The sequence below is a fragment of the Uranotaenia lowii genome, chromosome 3 (genome assembly GCF_029784155.1).
Source record: "Uranotaenia lowii strain MFRU-FL chromosome 3, ASM2978415v1, whole genome shotgun sequence".
Taxonomy (NCBI): Eukaryota; Metazoa; Arthropoda; class Insecta; order Diptera; family Culicidae; genus Uranotaenia; species Uranotaenia lowii.
In genome coordinates, this window is record NC_073693.1 from 290,250,413 (window position 1) to 290,263,079 (window position 12,667).

Sequence of the window (12,667 nt, forward strand, 5' to 3'; positions counted from 1 at the left end):
TAAACTAATTGATTTAGTCTAAATAAAAAGACGAAATTAAGCTTGAGTATTCGTACATAAAGCTTAGTTCTTTTAGAAATGGGACACTTTCATTTGCTAATAGCTCGTTAACTAGTTATTGGATTTTAAAAATTTTAACAACATTTTGTTGCCTGTAAAAAGTACTATTTGACCAATTTTTTCCAAAATTTAAAATTTATGCGTTTTTGAGATATGTACGATGCAAGAGAAAAAGAAAAAAATAATTTTGCACAGTTTCCTTTAAAATTCGTCATTATCAAATTGATAGCTGACAAAACCGTTGATTATTCAAAGAATTACTGAGTTTTTGTGGTGGATAAGTATGCAAACACTGTCAATAATGTCCACAAAGTTCAAATCAAGCAATGGAGTGAAGCAGATGATCGGCAACAACGGTTAAGGATCATCAAGGAATGCAAGTCTCATACCAGCATTTTTAATTTTCAATAAACGAAAAACCAAGGGTAGATCGCTGATATGTCCAAAACAGTTTTCTCCGATAAGCTGAAAGTGTTGCCTAGTGATGACTCATTAAAATCCAACCTCAAACAACCATTTTTTGATAGTTCCAAAGCTCTTAAGCTGTAAAACCGGTACCGAAAAAAAAACGTTCAAAAATGTGGTCAAAAATAATCAAATTTGTTCATTTCGAAACAACTGTATCCACTAAAATGCTTCCAGTTTCCAGTTTCCAGAGAAGTATTGGACCAAAAAGTATCAGAAATTGAAGAAGGAAGGTGAAGCCACCTAAAATATAGATTTTACGAAGTGTAAGTTGGAGAAACTGATCAATACCATGACTAAACAAAGTGTGCGCCGGCCAATGAGAGATACCAAGAATAAAGTAGAAATTTCTTTAACAAAAAACGGTAAATATTTTTTTTCAAATTTTTTCATGAAAGATCATAACATTGCCTTCTTTTTCTTCATAGAAAGTATTTCGTTCAAACGAATGGTTTTTGAGATACAGGCATTCGTAACTGTCCCATTTCTAAAAGAACTAAGCTTTAGCAAAAAAAAAAGTGTTTCGATATTACATCAAAAACGTGCACATAACTCGAGTCGCTGAAGGTATCTAATATTACATTGTTTGATTAAGCAACTACACGTTTTAAGTAGACAAGTAGACAAGATAAAGCACAGAGATAAAATACATCTTGTGATAAAATCACTTACCGTTATAATTTTCAAAATACGAATAATTTGTAATATGTTTTAAAATCGGCAGTTCAAATCAAAGACTCAGAATTTAAGCTTCTACTTATGTACATATGATGGGTTCAGAAAATTATATCAGAGTAAATCGAACCATTAAAAACTATAGAGATGATTTTATTCCATGAATAATATGAAATACAAAAAACTGAAGGATGGAACCACTAAAATGGATTCAGTCACATCACAACCTTTCAGTATCCTGTTGAAATGTTTGATCACATTCTTCTTACTTTAAAAGTTTCAGCCAGATATTTACACGCGAAAGAAATACTGATTGGCAAACTTTCGTATCCGTTTAAACTGTCTCTTTGATGGCCATTGACATTTGCTTCGCATTTGCAAACGGTGACAAAGCCATTTCTGTAAACATTGAATGAAAAACTTCACAAGGAGAAAATAAAAATTGAACGCTGAATACTCACCTTCAAATACAACTGTTTTTATTTTCTCCAGAACTCTTTTGTATCCCTGATAAACGATGGCCAACATTCTTGAAAGAGCAAAATTATGTTAAGAAATTATCACCAATAGTTTTGCTTAGATGTATTATCAGTATTGATATGACTTACCAACAGAACAAATCCTCCTGAGCTCCACAATCTGTTTCAAACTTTCCTACACGAAAACGGTTTAAAATGTCAGTTGGAATAAACATTAACTATATGAGGTAATACTACATAGTAAGTTTTAATATTACACAACATGACGCGTTCGGATTGTGTTCATCATTTAGATATAATATTGTAACGGATATCAATAAAAATACGTAGGTTGCCTTACATCGTCATAAATTACATCGTCCAACGTTACATTTTTTTTTGCTGTGTATCATCGGTTCATTTAAATTTATTTTACGTATTACACTCGTATATAACAGCCTTTATTCAGAAATAGGGAAAAATACCAATATTTGGTAAACTCCCCAAAAAATAGATTCCGATTCTTTAGTTTACACTTCTCTATGGGGACGTAGCACTTACAGCAGCTCCTCCAGCACCTGGAGTATCGTCTTCATCGGCTGGCGTTGAGGGTAAGTTCTTAAAACCAAAAGTACATTAAGAGATTTTCTCGTCTTGGCAATATAATTTGTCTTTCAGCTATACAAGTTTTAACTTGATCTCCAGCTTTCGGATTCATTATTTCGTATAAATCTTTTTTTCGATGTTTACAATATTTTAAAGCTTTACAAATGATGTTTTTCAACAACTGGTTAATACGTTCTTTATATTCCTGCTGAAATTCAGGAGAAAGGTTTACCATAAAATCGTAATCAAACTAAAATAAAAACCACATTCATTGTTGTCAGATCCGGAATGAAACTGTTTGATGTATCGTTTTGTGAAATGTAAATGTTTACATTTGTTATTGTGCTGTCTACTATGAAAAGTTTAATCCTATTTAAATACTACTTACGGGATTTTTATCCAAGCGAATGAACTCTTCTCTGCTCTACTGCATTCTAATCTACTGTTCCGAACAATACTTTTCTCTACCATACCTTATCCTAACCAACCTTACTCTAGTCAACTGTACTCTACTCTTCTCTGCTCTGCTTTACTCTACTTTACCCTACTTTACTCTACTCTACTCTTGTCTACTCTACTCTACTCGACTCTAAACTACTCCAAACTACACAACTCTACTCTACTGTATATAACACATACTTTTTTCTTCTCTACTCTGCTCTAAACTACTATAAAATACTCTACTTTACTCTACTCTGCTCTACTCTACTCTACTCCACTCTATTCTACTCTACTCTACTCTACTCTACTCTACTCTACTCTACTCTACTTTACTCTACTCTACTCTACTCTACACTTTTCTACTCTACTCTACTCTACTCTATTCTACTCTACTCTACTCTACTCTACTCTACTCTACTCTACTCTACTCTACTCTACTCTACTCTACTCTACTCTACTCTACTCTACTCTACTCTGCTCTGCTCTACTCTACTCTACTCTACTCTACTCTACTCTACTCTACTCTACTCTATTCTACTCTATTCTACTCTGCTCTACTCTACTTTACTCTATTCTGCTCTACTCTATACTCTTCTCTACTCTACTCTACTCTACTCTACTCTACTCTACTCTACTCTATTCAGCTCTACTCTATACTTTTCTCTACTTTACTCTGCTCTACTCTGCTCTACTCCACTCTATTCTACTCTACTCTAATCTACTCTACTCTACTCTACTCTTCTCTACTCTACTCTACTTTACTCTACTCTACTCTACTCTACTCTTCTCTACTCTGCTCTACTCTACTCTACTCTTCTCTACTCTGCTCTACTCTGCTCTACTCTACTCTACTCTACTCTACTTTACTTCACTCTACTCTACTTTACTCTACTCTACTCTACTCTATTCTACTGTACTCCACTCTATGCTACTCTACTCTACTCTACTCTACTCTACTCTATTCTTCTCTATTCTACTCTGCTCTACTCTACTTTACTCTACTCTACTCTACTCTACTCTTCTCTATTCTTCTGTAATCTACTCTACTCTACTCTACTCTACTCTACTCTACTCTACTCTACTCTACTCAACTTTACTCTTCTCTATTCTACTCAACTCTACTCAACTCTACTCTACTCTACTCTACTCTACTCTACTCTACTCTACTTTACTCTACTCTTCTCTTCTCTACTCTACTCTACTCTACTCTATTCTACTGTACTCCACTCTATGCTACTCTACTCTACTCTACTCTACTCTACTCTATTCTTCTCTATTCTACTCTGCTCTACTCTACTTTACTCTACTCTACTCTACTCTACTCTTCCCTATTCTTCTGTAATCTACTCTACTCTACTCTACTCTACTTTACTCTACTCTACTCTACTCTACTCTACTTTACTTCACTCTACTCTACTCTACTCTACTCTACTCTACTCTACTCTACTCTACTCTACTCTACTCTACTCTACTTTTCTCTTCTCTACTCCACTCTACTCTACTCTACTCTACTCTACTCTACTCTACTCTACTCTATTCAACTCTTTTCTGCTCTATGCTACTCTACTCCACTCTAATCTCCTATACTCGACTCCACTCTTCTCTACCATACTCTACTCTACTTTTCTCTACTCTACTCTACTCTTCTTTACTCTGCTCTACTCTACTCTACTCTAAACTACTCTACTCTACGCTACTCTACTCTAAACTACTCTACTCTACTCTACTGTACTCTACCCTACTCTGCTGTACTCTGCATTTGTTTTTTTTTTAAATTAAAACTAGAATCTAAATTCCAGAGTAGAATTATTTGTAGATAAAATTTATTAAATTAATAGATTTCTTAATCGGAATTTATAAAGTATTTTATAATTTGCTCTACAGACCCTACTGCACAAGGGCCTTTTTGTGCTACTAAGCGTTGTATTGCAGGTTTATTCATCCTTACACAACGGGACGCGGTTTTATACCTTTCATTTATAGTTGGTATGGAGTCCTTAAGAAAACCCAAATTTTTACTGGGGACTGGGGATTCTATTCTGCTCTACTTAAGTAATGTGAAGTAGGGTAAGAATAAGCCTTAAACATTTTTTCGGCAGGATTTTATCACTTTTTATATTGTTTGTACTCTTAAGTTATCGTAGCTTTGCGATAGATCAATTTGTATGTCAAATTCAAATCATTATTCATTATTTCTCTGAAATTCAAACTTTAGTTCCTTTACTTCATCATATGCTTTAAATTTCAATTTTTCTTTAATAGTTTTTTATTTAATTTAAATTGAATCAAAGTTATTCCAATCAAATCCCTTTTTAATTTCCTGAAACCCATTTTGCGGAGCATTTCCCATTTTCTCAAACGTTACTCCGACTGTCACGTATGTGTGCTTAGGCTTACATCTGTTCGGGAAGAGAGGGAGAGATCCTGGGTCTCTCTAGCGGTGTGTGACCAGACCACCATCGCCGAAAACGCGCTGTATCGGGATTGGGATGGTCGGTCGCCCTCCAAAGATGCCCATCATCAGTTCCCATTCAGTAACGTTCCGTAGCGGTTGGTTCGTCCCTCGACGTCGAGCGTCGAGTGATCTCGGGTGTGCTCTCCAGTCCAGTCCAGTCCATGGTCCACAGTCTTCAGTGTATATTGGGCGTTCATATTTTCAGCAATGGGGATACCTTGTTGGGGTGCCGTTTTCCCCCCTCTCTGACGACGACGGTGTGATTCGAAAACTTGCTTGGAATATGTTTTTATTGGGGAAATAATGGTGGAAAAACAGTGAAAACGGGGTGTTAGTTTCGATGGGTTTGACGGTGTTTCTGTAGGGGGGAAAGGGTATCTCCATCATCATCATAGTTTTTTTTCCCTTTTTCTTCTCAGCTTTCGGGAGTTTGGGTGTTCCACGAAAACGACCAGCTTTCAGAAACAGGACGACCAAGGTTGGGCGGTGAAAAACAGAAGAGCAAATTGGACTTTTACTCCGGGGAAAACGATCAGCACGAGGCAAAAATTGATTATTAATATGTAAATGTTCCAACAAATCAAATCCAAAATATCGGAGTACACGAGCCTGTTTGTGAAATCGGCTTCTACTGCTCCAAGGAAAGAGCAAAGCCAGGTGGTTTGGGTTCTGTGGAAGTGAAATTTGATAACATCGTGCTGTGGGAATCCTTGCTTGAAAAGAGGATGCTGGCAAGGCTTTGATCGAATCGCGTATTCGATAACTTGATGGAAAATTTCCAACAGCGCTAAGTACCTCTGCAAAAGTCACTTCAACGTTTTGGGGAAGATGTGTTTTTCCGGGAAAATTCTTCCGCTGGTGGGCCAAACGGAGCTGCTCCTCTTCTCGGTGTGTGAGTGAAGATTGACCTACCGTCGTTTGTTTTCGGTGTCTTGTTTTCTTTTTTGGCTTCGTGGGCCATGTGTGGGAAATTCTTATGAGGATGCTCTGCGGGGTGGAGAAAAAATTATGGCAAAGTAATGTGGTGCCGAGCAATTCCGAGGAAGACGACGTAATCGATTGAAATCTTGGTGAAAAGACGTCGGCTTCCAGGTGTTTGTGTAGCGAAGAAAATTTCCTCCCATACCGTGGGGGAAAAAGTGAGTGAAAAGTGGAAAGCTCGCAGCAGGTGGCAAACGGCTGTTAGCCGTAAAATGAGATAAAATTTTCCTGGTATAAATCTATGAAATTGATTTGAATCAAAGCTGCATTGGATATGATAAAAGAGTATAAATAAAATAATCAATTGAAAAATTCAAAAGAAGTGTTATGCAATGTGTTACGAAGTATAATTAAAACCAGATGAAAAAACAAGTGCAGCTCCAAACAAACCAAAAGAAGAAACAAAAATCAATACATTTCTCATCATCTGCTCCAGAAGGAACCAAGAGAAGGCAGGAGGCAATTGACATCATAATACCAAGTGGATTACAACAAATTGAAAGGTGATTATTTTTCCTTCACGAAACCACCATTATTTTTCCTCCGGCAAAGTCCTCTGGGTGCTGCTGATACCAAGAGAGAGCACCTACTCCTACAATATGGCTATGCCTATGCCAAAGCTTGTTATCTCCGCCATTCTTAGCGTTTGTTCGGACCGAAAAAAAACCCCGGTAGCATGAGATGAGGATTTTTTTGTCATTTTTCTTGATAGCAAATGTAAGGATATCCATTTTTTTTTGTTATTGGAAGCTTCAACTTCCTAGGTTGATGAGCTTTCCATACGGAAATGGGAATGTGACTATTATGTAACCTGGTGTTCTGAAACTTCCCCCTTTATTGTCAGGTTCACGCGGTTCAGATGAAAGAATGAGGGAAAAAACGATTCTTGGCGAGCTGTGAATTGAAGAGATTACCTTATTGATCGATTTTCGTCCGAATTACTAGCTACTGACAATGCAATGGCAGAATGAGAAGACGATTAACGGATAGTAATCGTTTATGTTCCGGTTGTAGGTTTTACTTTGATTTGAACAGAAATTGATAATCTTTTCGGTTAACATAGCTCAAAGATGTTCAATCTCAATACACGATTTATTGTAGATTTATCAACATCAAACTATCTTGGAAAAAAAAATCAAATTTAGCTAGATATAATAAAATTACCAAAAATGCACTATAGATCCGAAAAATCATTAAAAAAATTTAAAAATTATTAATTCAATGTTTTGTTTGTACATTGAAGGTACTTAAAATACATTGAAATTTTGCCAAATAACTGACAATTTTTAAGGAACTTGAATTTTGAGTACTTTTTCGGTTGTAATTTTTAAGCACTCCAACCATTTTTTCCTGACTTACTCGTAGCAATTTTTTAATACAATTTTTGTTGAAAGTGTGCCACAAATAACTTAGATATTTCAATTTGCATGAAGAGTGAATATTGTGCATATTTTTTGGATTGTTGTCGTTGTTTCCCAATCCTGCTTTTAGATGGGTCTATTTTTCATCTCTCCTGCCTAACTTAGGAAACTTTTTCTTAAAAAGTCACTCAAGAATTGTGGTTACTCTTGGACCTAACTACAAATAAATTTATTTAGGTCGAAAACCACATGAATGAAGAATTTCTGAGGCTACCAAATTGATGATTTTTCTCATGTTTTTAAGCTTCTTTAAGCTGTGAAACAGTTTTTATTAATATGGATTGTTAGATAAACATACTTTTAAACCTTGTGCGCAAAATGTTAGTAAAAACTATGATTGGTTAAACTTGCTACTTGTAATTATTCTAAAAGCCTTTCAAAGATTAACTTTAAATTTAAAAGTTAAAAACTAATTAATTTATGTATATAGTTTTACTATGATATGCAGTCAACTTCTATGAAAATTTCAGAAAATATACTATAAAAATCGGTTGATAAGTTTGAAATTACACACAAAATATAAAAATCAAAAAGATGATTTTTTTTTTCATTGAAAACTTTATACCATTTTAAAAGTTTATTTAAAGAATTTAAATGATATCTCAAGAAATCAGCATTTTGGTGTCTATATTAATTTGGTAAATTTTGGCGTCCTGAACTCGAATATGTACACAATATTTATCTTATGTATCTAGTTTTAATAATATAGAGTTTAAAAATTTAAAAATGAATCAGTATTAAGCTAAATCAATCATTGGTAACCAACCAAATATGAAATCTTTATGAAAAAAAAGTTTTGTTTTGTTTGTTCTACTTTATTAGATTAAGGAAAAAATTGTTCATCATGGTGATGAGGAATGATCTTGAAAAGTTGAAATTGGAATGATATCAGTTTTAAAGATATACATAAATTTTAACCTTCAAGATGGTTTATTTTTGTCATTGAAAAATATCTAAAATTCATATGCTTTTGAGACATTTAAATAAGTTCGTTGAAATTCTCTTATTTATCAGAATGCGGGAAAGTAAACAAATAGAAAACTAGTCAACATTTTTCGCAGTAGTCGAAATAACTTGCGGTCTTAGGAAAAATTGATAATTAAAGGCAACATTTATTTTAAAATTTGTCTAGTGTTTTTTAGTTTTGTGAAAAAGTTCCAAATTTTTTTAAATGACTTTAAAAATTTGTTAATGTTATTTCAATAAACGAATGTTAAAAACTAATTGCATATTTGGATCCAGGCACTCAATTTTATGAGAATTAGCTCTTAAGTTCTCTGCACTCAGAAAAAATGTGAGTTTTGTGGCCTTGTGATTTTTTGAAGACTTTTGAAAGTGGATTTGACCGTTAAGATCATTGAAAAAAAATTAAATTGAAACATAAATTTGTTCCTTAAAGAATATTTGTAATTAGCCGAAAATTTTAATGGCGTTGTTCAAAATTCAAAGTGATAAAAATTAAATGGAGGTTTTTGTTTTTTGGCTTATTTGGTTGACTATCGTAAATATTAAACGCTTGTCACATAGCTACGCTACCAATTTGTTGACATGTAAAATTAGTATTTAAAAGATGAATGCATTTTGAAGCTACAATAGTTGGCTTCAAATTCTGAAATTGGTTGGTTTCACTTCCTAATGAAAACTTATTCAAAGTACAACCCATTTCTTGTGCCAAGATTTGAGTTTCGATACAAATGGTCTGTTAAAGTTTACAATTTAAAATCAGTATCAATTTGGAAACGTCTCAAAATGAAGTGTTGGACCAAATTCCACCGCAGGCTCAATAATTTTCTGAAATGGTTATCAACACTTATTTTCAATTACCTTCTGGGATCAAAGCTTCCCATTACTACGGTAAATTGCTTTCTTGAACTGAAAATTTTACTTGAAAAAATTCTTCATGAAGGGGAGGAGGCTCGCATGGACTTGTCAGTTATGCTTGAAAGCAAAAGTTTAGTTAATGTGCCACGAAATGTTCTCTTCAACTGTAAAATAACTACACCAATTGGAACCAAAATGAAATAAAAACTGAAAAGATTAAATCTTGTAAGAATCTAAGGTTGTTAGTTAATAGTCAAAGATAAGAGTGGAGTGAGTTGATAAGCTTAACTGGAATCAATAAAATTAAATAAAACAAAAACGAAAAAAAAACAGTGCAGCTTTTTCAAGTTAGCTCATCTCAAATAATATTTACGCCTGAAACAATTTATCAATAAATAATATTATTAAACTTTTTTTAATAGTTTTACAAAAAATACAAAAGGCAAATTGTTTAAGCTATCAATTTGAATGTTTCTGTGACTATGGACCAAATGATTCTTTCTCGATTGTAATACAACATTGTTTTCAACTAAAGTTAACATAAACTATTTAAACGAAGCTTGAAAAAATATCGTATATTTTGGGTTAAGCGTTTGTTTTGCAAATTTAATTTTGCAATGTAAAATAGGTTGACATCAACTTGATATCAATACTGATGTTATGAAATCGTTTGGTACATCTTTGTACCTGAAAATAATCACATTTTCGTAGATGATGGAAAGAATTAAAGAAACATGAGCTATCAAAGAACGAAAGAACATAAGCCGTAAATATCATGAATTTTTCGAAAAAGATACAACGACTCACCGGCATGACTTGATCCTGCAATCTCAGTCGATGGGTGGGGTTAGAGAAACAAGAGAGATCAATAGCGGGAAAGATCACATGCGGGATATACATGGTGTTTTCGATAGAAGATCCAGCAGTTGATCGGCAGAGCTCGATTGCTCGGGTTCGCCGGTTTCATCACGTTCACTGTGGTGAAATTGGCTAACGCGCCGTTGTACTGAAGCGGAGATTGCAGGTTCAAGTCCTGCCGGTGAGCCGTTGTATCTTTTTCGAAAAATTCATGATATTTACGGCTTATGTTCTTTCGTTCTTTGATAGCTCATGTTTCTTTAATTCTTTCCATCATCTACGAAAATCAACTTGATGTTTTACCCTTTTTGAGGGTTCAACATTTTGTTTGAATATAAAAAAGGTATTCTGTTAGGCAGAATTTTTTCTCCATTTACAAGTTCCGATCACTGGACTTCGAAATATTGTAACATTGGTCTTCTAAATTGCAATGTAGATGACATAAATACGATGATAAGATGAGATGAGGATTAGATTGTATGATACAAAACAGTATTAATCACTTTCTTTTTTTCTTTACAATAAATTCTGAACACAGAAAAATCCTAACGAAATATTACGAAGCAATTAATTATAATCATATTTCCAAATTCCCCACAAACAATTATATTTGTAGAATATTCCTTTTTGACTTACTTCCAAAAGGTTATGAATATTTCAACTCAAATTTAATATCGATTTTAAGGTATTTTTAAAAAGAAAAAGGAGACGCTGTCTTTTGTAATAGCGCTACGATGAGATTCATCTTTCTTTATTCTAGGAATTTTGATGTCGAATTTTTGAGCACCACGCACCTCTTTAAAAAAAATCTTTCAAATACTTACTCGCTGATTGGAATCTTTGAACAAGGATCCATAACCAGCCAAGGTGTATAGAGTACAATGAGAGTTGTTATCTTCAGAAAAGAGTAATAAATTAACCAAAGTGTTGGTTAAAAAAAATCCATAATTGTCGAAGTAAAACAACGACAAGTCTTCAACTTGATCAAAAAGATGATAAAATATTCAGGTATCTAGTTTTTTAAACACTATTTTTGACAACACTAATAATAGGAAGCTCATTACAAAAACAATTCTTAAATGAAGAACACATACTCTTAAATGAGTACGTATAGTATCGTTTCTTTGAACCTCTAGATTGAAAAAATAAAAAATTCCAGAACACACACTTAAACTTTAAACAAACAGTTTGTTTTAAAAACACAACAACTCACTTGAATTTTTGTAAACAAGATGCTTTAACTTATAAATTCAGCAGCATTTACGGGTCTCAAAATTAACATAGATTTCAATAACCGACCTATTTTGATAGGCAATGGACACAATTGAATTTTTGAATCGATTGAGTCAAATATTAAAAACTTGAAACTTTAAATTAAGTGGAAAAAAGTAAAAATTATGTCTTTTTCTCATTAAAATGAGGATTTACTCATATTTCTATACATATTTTAGTCTCCAATCCGATTAGAATTTTGCGTTTAGTTCTGCAATGTTATTTCATAGTTGGGCATTTAACTTACACGTTGTCATTTATATTCTACGTTGTTTCGAATCTTGTAAAAATGTGACCTCACCGGCTCCCTGAGCCCTTCAATAATTTAAAAAAAAAAGACGAATTCTAATGTTTCAAATGCATCACTTTGATTTGTTAAAAATTTGGAATGCATGGATGGAAATTGATAAAAATTTTAGTGAAGTTATCTAGTAATATAATGTTTACGTGTAAAAAAATTTGGTGAGAAACTATCAAGCGATTTTTGAGCTAGCGTCCAACACAGAAGCTTATTGACAATTTTTTTCAGGTAGCATCGAGAAAAAAACAGGAAAGTCTCAGTAGAAGACCCTAAAACAGCTGAAAATCAACTATTCGACCAAAGTTCATGTGATAAACTGTTTAAAGTCCTGCAGGATCTAAAAGTGTGCTAAAATTTGAATAAAAGTGAAGATTATTGATTCCATGAAGTTAAGGGATGTGAAAAATTTAATCAAGCACTATTCGGAAATTTTTAAACTGGAAGTGATAAAAAAAGATCATTTTTTCTGACTGATTTGTCAAGCTGAGTAATAAACAGGCTTGGATTAACTTCCACAGAGTAAAAAAGCTGCCCACCGGTAAAATTAACAAAATATGGTGGTTAAATCGTGCACAAAATATTTGGATCGCTAGCGATGGGAAAATTCGAGAAATGTCGTACTAGACAGCAAAACGAGCTGTTTTGCGAGCACCTGACAGGTTTCCACAAAACATTTTCAAGTAACGTTTAAATGAGTTCATTTGATCGAATTCTCGCAGATCCGTGCCCGAGAGTAGACGCGTTCGTATCGGTTTCGTCAGTGCTCTTGAATTGGCTTCGTTCTTTGCATTTTAATTGTTCCAATTCAATCATATTTTCAAGTTTATGCTATTAGTTTTGGGTTCTAGATAGC

The 12,667-nt window shown here is 33.7% G+C and overlaps 1 protein-coding gene across 1 annotated transcript in view; it reads left to right on the forward strand.

Annotated features, from left to right (window-relative positions):
* Nucleotides 1-5,238: 5,238 nt before the first annotated feature.
* LOC129753580 (transcription factor SPT20 homolog) overlaps nt 5,239-12,667 on the forward strand; it is a 541,529-nt gene continuing 534,100 nt past the window's right edge. The window contains exons 1-2 of the mRNA XM_055749410.1: nt 5,239-5,340; nt 5,580-6,644. The gene's annotated coding sequence lies outside the window, so the exon portion shown is untranslated. The remainder of the gene's footprint in view (nt 5,341-5,579; nt 6,645-12,667) is intronic.